This window comes from Sylvia atricapilla, chromosome 4 (assembly GCF_009819655.1).
Source record: "Sylvia atricapilla isolate bSylAtr1 chromosome 4, bSylAtr1.pri, whole genome shotgun sequence".
NCBI lineage: Eukaryota > Metazoa > Chordata > Aves > Passeriformes > Sylviidae > Sylvia > Sylvia atricapilla.
Genome location: NC_089143.1, coordinates 62,458,045 through 62,467,819, shown reverse-complemented (window position 1 = coordinate 62,467,819; position 9,775 = coordinate 62,458,045).

The following is a 9,775-nucleotide window of genomic DNA, read 5'->3' as shown; positions in this document are numbered from 1 at the left end:
ATTCTTTCTTTCCAAAATCATGTCAGGCATTACTAATAATAGATGGTGCTACCAGCAGCCTCTTATATAAGGGGCCACTACTGAGGTGTAAATTTAAATGAGCTTTGTGGTAAAACACAAACCATAGCAAAACAGAACTTTTACCACACACTAAGCCTGCCAGGCATGTAATAAGGCATACTCTTGGATGTTGTCAGTTACAGATTTTGCTCCTAGTTTATATTAACAAATAAATTTTCAGTTGTCTGTCTGCTCTTTAAAAGGCAAGAAGTATCACTTTTAGGTCTTTTGTTTGCCTTTAAAATTATGGGGAAAAACATTATCATTTATTAGCAATATAGCTGACATCCATGTTGCTGCTAGAAATTATAATAATCAGTGTTAGAAAATGTAATTATATTGATAGTCTAGCATGTAAATTGTATCAAAGATATAACAAAGATGTAAAGTAAACATCTCATTAATAGTAGATGATGTAAAATAGCAGATGACAATTATAAAATAAATGGAAGAAAAGGGCAAGTCAAGAGAAGGGTGGGGTATTAGGAGGAAAAGATTAAATACTTCCTGGCAAAAATTGCCTTGTTATAGAGTGGAAACACATCCAGCAGGATGGGAATTTTAGCCCTCAATGGCAGTATTTTTGCAGCCTGGCAGACCTAAGTGCTGTCAGTTTAATTTTTGGTGCTTAATTAGTCTCGATTTGATGTGCTCACTTTCTGGAGTTTGAATGTTTGGGGGTTTTTTTGGGGCTTTTTTTTTTCCTTATTATTCTTTCCCCAGGCCAAAGTTAAAACTCAGAAAAATGAGAAAACCTCTTGCCTTAATCCTTTTCATGGCAAGGAGCAGACAGCTTCATTAGAACACAGACCCACTGTCAGCTAAACCAAAACCGCTTCACACATCTCAGTAGCTCCCTCCTGAGGTGACAAGGCCATCTAAAAGCAGATTTTATGTGGTCCCTTCTGTGAAGCTGATTTTCATTTTCCTGCCACCTATGGCAGGATTTATATTTTCCTGCTTTGCAGCCCTCTTAAGCTGGCCACTCTCTGGATGCCACAGGACATGCTGTTGGTGCTTTGCACGTTGCTTAAGCTGTCTGTGCCAGCAGGAAAGAAATCTGGGATGGGCTCTTTGGGGTGAATATTTATTTTGCTGCAGGTATTTGTCACAAAAGTGGTCACTTCCCTAGCACAGCTCTGAAACATTTGAGTGGTCTTGGTCAGGGGATCATAGAATGGTTTGGGTTGGAAGGGACATTAATGATCCATCATCTAGTTCCAGCCAGCTTTTGAAGTTGTTTTTGCAGGGATACGTAACCTAATTAGATGTCGGTAAATGTGTTCATTCACGTATTTCTGCTAGCAAAGATAAATACCAGATAAATAAAAGTTCCACCTGTGAAGAATTCCAGATCCAACAGAATGAAGGTAAAGTTTCAGACTTGCTGCTGGGTTTCTGTGCTATGAAGACACATGACTAGTGTCAACTTAATTCACATTTACTTAAACTTCCTATCTACCCTCCTGATTTTATTCATACTGTAAGCTCCTAAAGCAGCTTACGTTTTACTGTAAAGGCCTTTAAATTGCACATTTAAGCCTAATCTTTTCTGAATTTCTTCCATCTCATTTATAATTATCCCTTAATAATATAGCTTAATAATAATATATAAGTTAAAACCTCAAACCAAAAACTCAAACACATACTTTCCTTTTCTTAAAGTCAAAATGCTACTTTGCTTGTAAAGTAGGTAAGATCAAGAAGCTTCTGATCCTCAGCAGGGGTTATAACACCACTAATTACATGGGACTTGCATGATTCCAGCAGGGAAACAATGCAATGCTGAAACAAACCTGTTTCAGGCAGAATTTTATTCTTGAATAAATTTATTCTGCTTTTACAAAAGAAAGAATTGCATAGAAATAAAGGATGAAGTGGTTTGTTGCTGTATGTTAGACTTTAAAATACAGCAGTTGCAATATTTCAGAAAGAAAAAGTTAGAATCAGTGTGAATGAGGACTTTACCTCATTTTCACATAGAAAATACATGGGATGTACATGGCATGTTGGTTTTCTTAATTTAGAAGTAAAACAAAACAGAATGCCCACTTCTTATACAGGGAAACCATTTGGAAATTGTGATGGTTAACAAGAAGAAATTCCACACAGGGACTAACCAGTCTGGTTTTGGTTGTTTAGGTTTAAAGAAAAAATAAAAGATAATTGTCCTCAAAAACATTTTTGTTTTTCACAGCATAATGCTTCAGCATTAAAAACTACTTTTCATTTAGGAGCAGCCAAGCTCTGCAGTTGACGTTGACAGTGATGAGTGAGGATATCTCATATCTGGTACAGAACACAAGACTCAGGGAAGAAATATTCAGAAAGGGAGTGGGGTAGAAATCAAGCCATTAAAGTAACAACTTCAGACACTTGCAACTTCTTTTCTCTTTGTTTATAACTAAAACTGAGTACTCTGTGTAACTTCCTGCTGCTGCCAGTACTTGTAGCAAGTGAAGAGGGGTGAGGCTGCAGAGATTTTGATTTCATAGAACTTCATTAATAATTTAAATGGTAACAAAGACATTCACATCCAGCCTCATTGGGTTCCCAGAGGCAGGAACTGTCAAGCCTTGAACACTTAATCCAAGTCTGGCACTTCATAAGAGCCTCAGCACCAAATCTGTTACATTGGAAATTAGTCACTTACTAAAACAGTGGAATGAAAAGTATTGGTATTATTTGGATTTTAACAACAAATAAAAACAAAAACCAACCAAACAAAAAAATCAAGCCAATATTCTCCAGTGGGAGAAAAGCCTACATTCTTAATTTCTTCTGGTATTGTTCAGCTCCAGGTTTTGGGGATGAGGGATGTTTTCTGTGTCCCAGGTTTTAGTAATCTTACTGCTTTTGGTTTACTGCCCTCTTCTGCTTGATGATGTGAGTTGTCCAATGGTTAATTATGCTCCATTAGCCCTCACTGGAGAATAACATTTCCCAGTAACTACTCAGAAAGAAGATAGACTTATGCAGGAAGATAGAAGCCAGAAAAAAAACCCAAAAACACATTATGGGGAAGCGGTCAATGAACCTCCATGGGACGCAGTAGTTTAATTACATTAGAGATAGAAAGAGGAAATATTATGTTGATACATATTACTCTAATTTTGATACATTATCTTCTTCCACTTCTCTATATTTCCCTCTTTATTGGTTTGCATAACCACAGTCAATGCTGAACTGAGAAGAAAACACACAGGCAGCTGAACTTCCAGAGATGAAACACAGCAACTACAACAATGTATAACACTTATTAGGAGACTAGCAGAGCTCACTCATATAATTTTTTAAAGATCTCTAAGTCCTGAAGGTTTTTAAATAAGGAAAACTATGTATCACTAAAAAAACCAAGATTTGTAGGTAATTAAGAGACTGGATCTGCACATGAAATCTTATATAAATAATTAACCGGCCACAGAAAGAAGAGTTTTCTTTTGCTCTGAAGTTGCCCATTTATTATGCAGGAGCTGTTGGGCATTAATCAAAATCAGCCTTTCAGGGTTTGCTAAAGCCATCATTTCAGTTGTTTACAGTATCAAGAGGGAGTGGAGAACATCTGCAGATACAGAAATATCCCATCCTGCTACAACGGGAATCGGGGAGGATTCTTTTGGGTAGATTTCTTGGACGCCATGAAGCGCAAATGCGGCAATATTACACCTGAGAACCGTTTATTGATAAAGAAAGATAAGCGTTCCTCCCGAAGGGGGACAGCGGAGGGAGCGGGGAGAGGAGGAAAAGAGAGAAGCAGGAAACAGGGACAGAAGGCTGGAAAAAAAAGAAAAAAAAAAAAAAAAAGAAGAAGAAAAAAAAGCAGGGGTAATTGCATTGCAGGTAAATGCTTTTATGTGCTAAGACTCCTCCCACAGCCCAATTTCCCGAGCATTTTTTCCCCGGGAATCCGGGAGTCTGTCCCTTCAGAGATGCGATGTCGGCGGTGTCTCCTGTCCCCTCACATGGCCCAGCTGCCCCTTCCATGTTGTGGCAGATGTTGAGGCTCCCCACAGGTGTACAGCCCCTAGAGAATTCTACGCCCCGTGTCAGAAAATGGAGTTATAACACATAAATAAATTTAAAATCAAATTTCTAAAATAAATAAAAATTCAATTGGTTTCTCTCGACGTGAGAAACGACGCTTATTTTAAAAAAATTCAAAGGTTTGTTAAAACCTTAACGAAACGCAGCAAAGGACAAAAGAGCCAAAAGGAAAACAGAGGACATCTAAACAACAAATCACAATAACATAACTATACATCAATGAAGCTTCTCTTACCATACACACAATATTAATCCTTAATTGCAAAAGCCAATCTTCCCATTATTCATCCATAACACGCAATAAACCACAAGCAAAAACACTGTTACCCTGTTTAATTACCTGTAGTTCAAGCAAGCAGCAGGAATAACTCCTAGCATAGAAACGTACAGGTTTAGCCCTTTGCCCCCTCCAGTAAAGCTGGAGGAGGCAAAATCTCCTGCAGCATCCCAAATAAAGGAGTAATACCCAGAATGCAGGAGAATCCAGTTACCCATGGTGATGCTTGCTGCTTGTGGCTTGGGAATGGAATTAACTTCCATCATCCTGCACAGCTTTCACCTTCTGCAACACGTGAGCAGGGCAAGAAAGAAAGGCAGACAACCTTTCTGAAGAGCAGAAGTACCTGTGTCACAACAGGGATGGCACTCCATGAAAACGTGCCAACCCATGGGCAACAAAGTGAGCTCCGATGTCTTTTAACCTAAGATTCCTTCTGTCCCTGTTTGTCTTCCCTCCCCTCTGTGTGTCTCTGTCCTCTCAGCTCTCTGTCTTTCCTAACCACCCACGGGGAGGAAACAGCACCTACAGCAGCTGATTGCAGCCACAAAAGTGCCACAGTGCTGCATCATATACTTGCTTATCTGCTGCCAAACGCTACAAGTAACTTATTTTAGCTACAGATTTCCTCATTCATCACTCAGCTGGTAAGAACTTTGTGGTCCTCCCACCTGCCTGGTAGAGCAGAAGTTGGGTTGGCTAGTTGGCTCAAAATTTTTGAGGGAAAGAGCCCACCAGGTGAGGAAAAGAATCACAGCACATTCTTCTTGACTGGGTTGGAATTCATTGGAATTTTTTTTTTTTGGGGGGGGAGGTATGGTTTTTTCTTTCTAGAAAAACAGATTTAATAAGTAGTATCACATCATTAAAGCCTGTTGCACAGACATAAGAAATCTTGATTGAAGTATTTCCCTCCCAGATTTTCCAAGTGCTGAGTGCCAGCTCGCAGTCTGAATTATGATTTTTAGTAATTGTCTCAGGTTTTGAAGAAGACAATGAAAATAAAATTGAAATTCTATACCTACATCAACACAGGCAACAAAGGACTTCACTAGAGGGAGGTGAAAATCCTTGCCAGCTCTTTTCACAGTAGTTGCTGACAGCAAAGGAGCAATGTGCAGTTTGGACAAATTCTGGAATCTCCAGCTTTGCTCTGGCCTGTGAAGTGTATTCTCAACACCAAACCTTTCCTCCAATCTCATTTAGTCTTGCATTATGTCTGTGCTCTGCTGTGGCCTTGTTCTCCTTAATGATCCATTTCAACAATATCTTTCAACATTTTCCATGGTTCATCACAGCCTTTGTGTAGCAACTCAAAAATTCACATTTTTTGACAATGAAGGGCAGAAAAATATTAATTTTTGTGGCATTCAGACTCCATAGTAGCAAGACTGAATCAACAATGGCCAGACCTCTGCAAATTGCAAAGCATAACTGTTGTTATACTCTAAGAGAATCAAGTGCTGAAGCAGACCATGCTGTGCTGCATGTCATCTAGTTTTTTTCTAATTAAACCTGAACAAAACAAAAGAGGAAAAAAAAAAAAAAAAAAAGAAAAAAAAAAAAAAAAAAAAAAAAAAAAAAAAAAAAAAGAGGAACTCTGGCATAAAGCACACGTACAGGCTATTTTGAGACTCTTGACATTTTTTTTGAAATTGAAAGGATGAAAAGCTTTGGAAACCACAGTTTGTGATTCAATCATTCAGGCAGCTGTTCCGGAGGGCTAACATATTTTGCCATGTCCCAGAGAGGTTCCAGAGATAAAGAGCCATTCAGAAAATCCTACCATTTCAGAAACCTTACTGTTAGATGCAGTTAAAATAACTTCTTTTACTTGGAATTAGTGAGAATGAAGAAATAGAACATTTAAGTGCGTACATCCATCACAGCACGTTTAATCTACAAGATAAATAAATATAGACTCTCATCCAAAATATCAGTCTAAGATCTTTATTCCAGTAGCTTTGCCTACAAAAATTGCTTTTAATCACAGAGGCTTTATCCTTTAAGCAGAAGGCTGTGGTTTGTCTTCTTGAGGCTCAGGAGCCTGCTTTTGCCTCTGCATTATTCCAGTTATTCCTAAGTAGGTCCAGGAGCAACAGGCTATATTTTTGTTGGAACACTATTATAAGTTTCTTTAAGGGGAGGAAGGAGCACGTGTGGCTTTGTGCCGTGGGTAGGAATGTCATTAATGCTGTCATTTCCCTTTCAACATTTCCCAAACTTCTGCTTGAAAAGGGTCAGACACACCTTATAGAACACACTTTTTGTATAAATAGCACATAATATACCTCATTTGGCTGTGGTTTAGAATACTCTCAGTTCTGTGATGGCTGCAGTGGGCTCTCAGTATTTTGTCTTAGATGGACATAGTACAACAGAGGGCTGGGAGCACAGTGGCATAGTGTGTTCTTATGTTATTCATAATAAATGTATTTTTAATGAAGCTAATGCTGATAAAACAAGGTTATTTAGCTGTTTGGTTCTTCCTTAGTCCCTAAGAATTCCTGTCCCTTTGAACACTTGTTCCACAGCCCTTCACAGGGATTTTGCTCTCTATGTGCAAGATCTTAGCAACAAGGCTTTGCCATGGCCTAAAAGGCTTGTGATTTGTGCCAGTCTGAAAGTTTATACCAAACCTTTGTGTTGTTACACTACCGTTACATGCCACTGCCAAGACAGAGCAACACAGAGAGACCACAGCAAGCCGAAAGAGATTTGGGAGGAGCAGAGCCCAGTGCATCCCAGCAAGAGCCACCACTTTGATACGTGGTGACAACACCAACCAGTGCTATTTTGTCATGCTATAAAGTGCCTACTGCTACTGCTTGCAAACAGGTTTTCTTCTTGCAGCAGGAGCCTTAAAATGTTTACTCCTGGGTGTTATTGTGCAAGGAATGGTAGCATCTGAAATGTTTATGTAGGGGGAAAGTTAGCTCATGTGCAGCCAGATGTCCTATGCTTACAATCACAAATCCAAACTCGGGAGCAAACACGTTGTTATTTTCCCTGTGATACAATTTAAAGATGCTAACAGGTACTTCTATGATATTTTGACTTGATTTTAAAACCTTTTGCTTAGGCTTTACCATGGAATGTTACAAAGCTCTAACTACGTACAACAGTTTGGAGCAAAAGTAAGAAATCAATGTCGATATCAAGACAACAAGGACATAGAAGGAGTTCATCTGGCATGGTTTAGTTAAATCTACTGCTTCTCTTAGCACATGTATTTAGCACATGCTGAGTGGCTGGGCTGGATGCTACTTTCTACAGCAGAGATGTCAGTCACAGAAGCGTTTCTCTAGGTAAAGCAAATCACCTCTTGCAGCACTGAACACTGGCTGCAATAACCAGTGTGTGGTAGGACAGACTGCACGGTTTCCTTTATGTCTTCAAGGAAGAGTATGAGGTTTCACACGGGAATCAGCTGGTTTGATTGCCACAAACGTTTGCATGAAACTTTACAAAGGCATTCACACTGCTTACTGGGAAAAAGAAAAAAGAATCTGATTTAGAGGAAGAAATAATAAATGATGTTTAGCAACAGACACAATTCAGCAGGTCTTTTTCTTTGCAAACATTCAAAGCACACTGTAAATTTGACTGCAGGTTACCAGTTTAGTGAATTACAGAGTATACACAGCCCTGATGAGTAAATCATGCTTATCTGGTGGCTGATGGAATCTTGCTCTGCTGCCATCACCAAAGCCCAGTTTCAAGGAATCCCCTCATGTTCATCCACATTGCTCAGGCATAAGTGAATTCCCCTGCATGCTGGACTTATTTGTACAAATAGTTACATGCTTAACTTTAAATACATGGTAAAGCAATGGGTTTTGCTGAGATTACTGATACAAGTGGTTCAGCATCAATTTGGCCCAATAGCAGCATCAATTTGGGCCCAATAGCCACACTCAGTAGAACAGCTGAGCATCTTTACTCAGGCATGCTCTGAGCATCAACTTAGGGCTATATCTGAGGATTTAATCCATTACTACTTCCTCTATCTCTTCACCAAATAATCAGTAATTTTTTTAAGAAGTTAACTAGATAGTGATTTGATTCTCATATCAACATTCTTTTAATTTCATTTTCTTTGCCTTGAATTCCTTAAAAAGCATAACGTGTTTTAAAGCGAAGTCAGAGTTTAGAAAAAAAAAAAAGAATTCTTTCTTGGGAATGCAACGTGGCTCAAGACTTGTAAACTGGTCAAATGACAGCCAGTTATCTTCCAGCACCAAGTAGTAAAATATTTCATAAATCTTTTTCCTCCAGCCAAAAAAGATCAGATTGAAACTCAGTAACCTTTCGTAAACTTGTGTTGCTGTATTCATATAAAGTTGGGATGTTTTTGTCAGAAAGAGTCCAAGCAGTTTAAGCAGAATTGAGTGGACCTGTACACTAGTAGATTAATGTATTTTTTCATCTCTTTTCGATTTGTTACATCAAAGATGTTTCCTACAGCTTGCCTTCCCTGCCACCCCTACCCTTTTCAGTTACCATCTCTGCCTTCATTAATTGGCTGTGGAGGGTATTTGTCATCTAAATCAAAATCTGGAATAGCAACAATTTGTAGGGTTGTCAGATGTTTACAAGGAAAAAACAAAAAGATTCCTAACTCAATTGCCTTTGCTATACCACAGCATTTATGTGTTCCAGGGCAAAGAGAATTTCTTGGTTATTTGGTTTTCTGATGTGGTACCCTCAGGTAACCTTAGCTTTCAATTTGAGCAAAAATAAAAACCTTGAGAGACATATGTCTGCAACTTTTCAGACAAAAAAAAAAAAAAAAAGACACATGAGAAAGACACTAGCAAAATAGAGTATTATAGTCAGTATTTTCCATTAGCACAAATTGAAAGTGCAGAAAGACTAATAATGAAAAAATTTATTTAAAATAAAACAGTCCAGAGGGCTATTGCTTTATTGTATAGAACAATAATCCAGAAGTCCAGCAGCCATATATAACTTAAACGAAATATCCAAAGAACATTTTTTTTCCTGGAAGAAACCTACAACTCTCAGGTGTTTATCCAGTTTGCATGGCACTAAGATAAAGCTATAAATACACAACATGACAACTGATACAGGATTTGCTCCCTAACTTCTAAAAGATGCTGGCAGTAGTTCCCAAAAAATAAGAAATACTTCAGTATTTCAGTAAAGTTTTTTTGTTGAGAGCAGAAATACAAATTCACCGTTACAGTGCATGTGCACTTACCACATGCTGCAATGGCCACTAACTGAGAACAAAAGATAGGTGAAGAGCAGAAAACCACATGCTGCAACTGTACTGTGTACCTTTAGGGCTCTTTAGCAACTTCTTCAGCTGTCTTCTCCTCCTCAGAAACTGAAAATGGAGACAAAAAAACAGTGAGAAACACTGGAAAT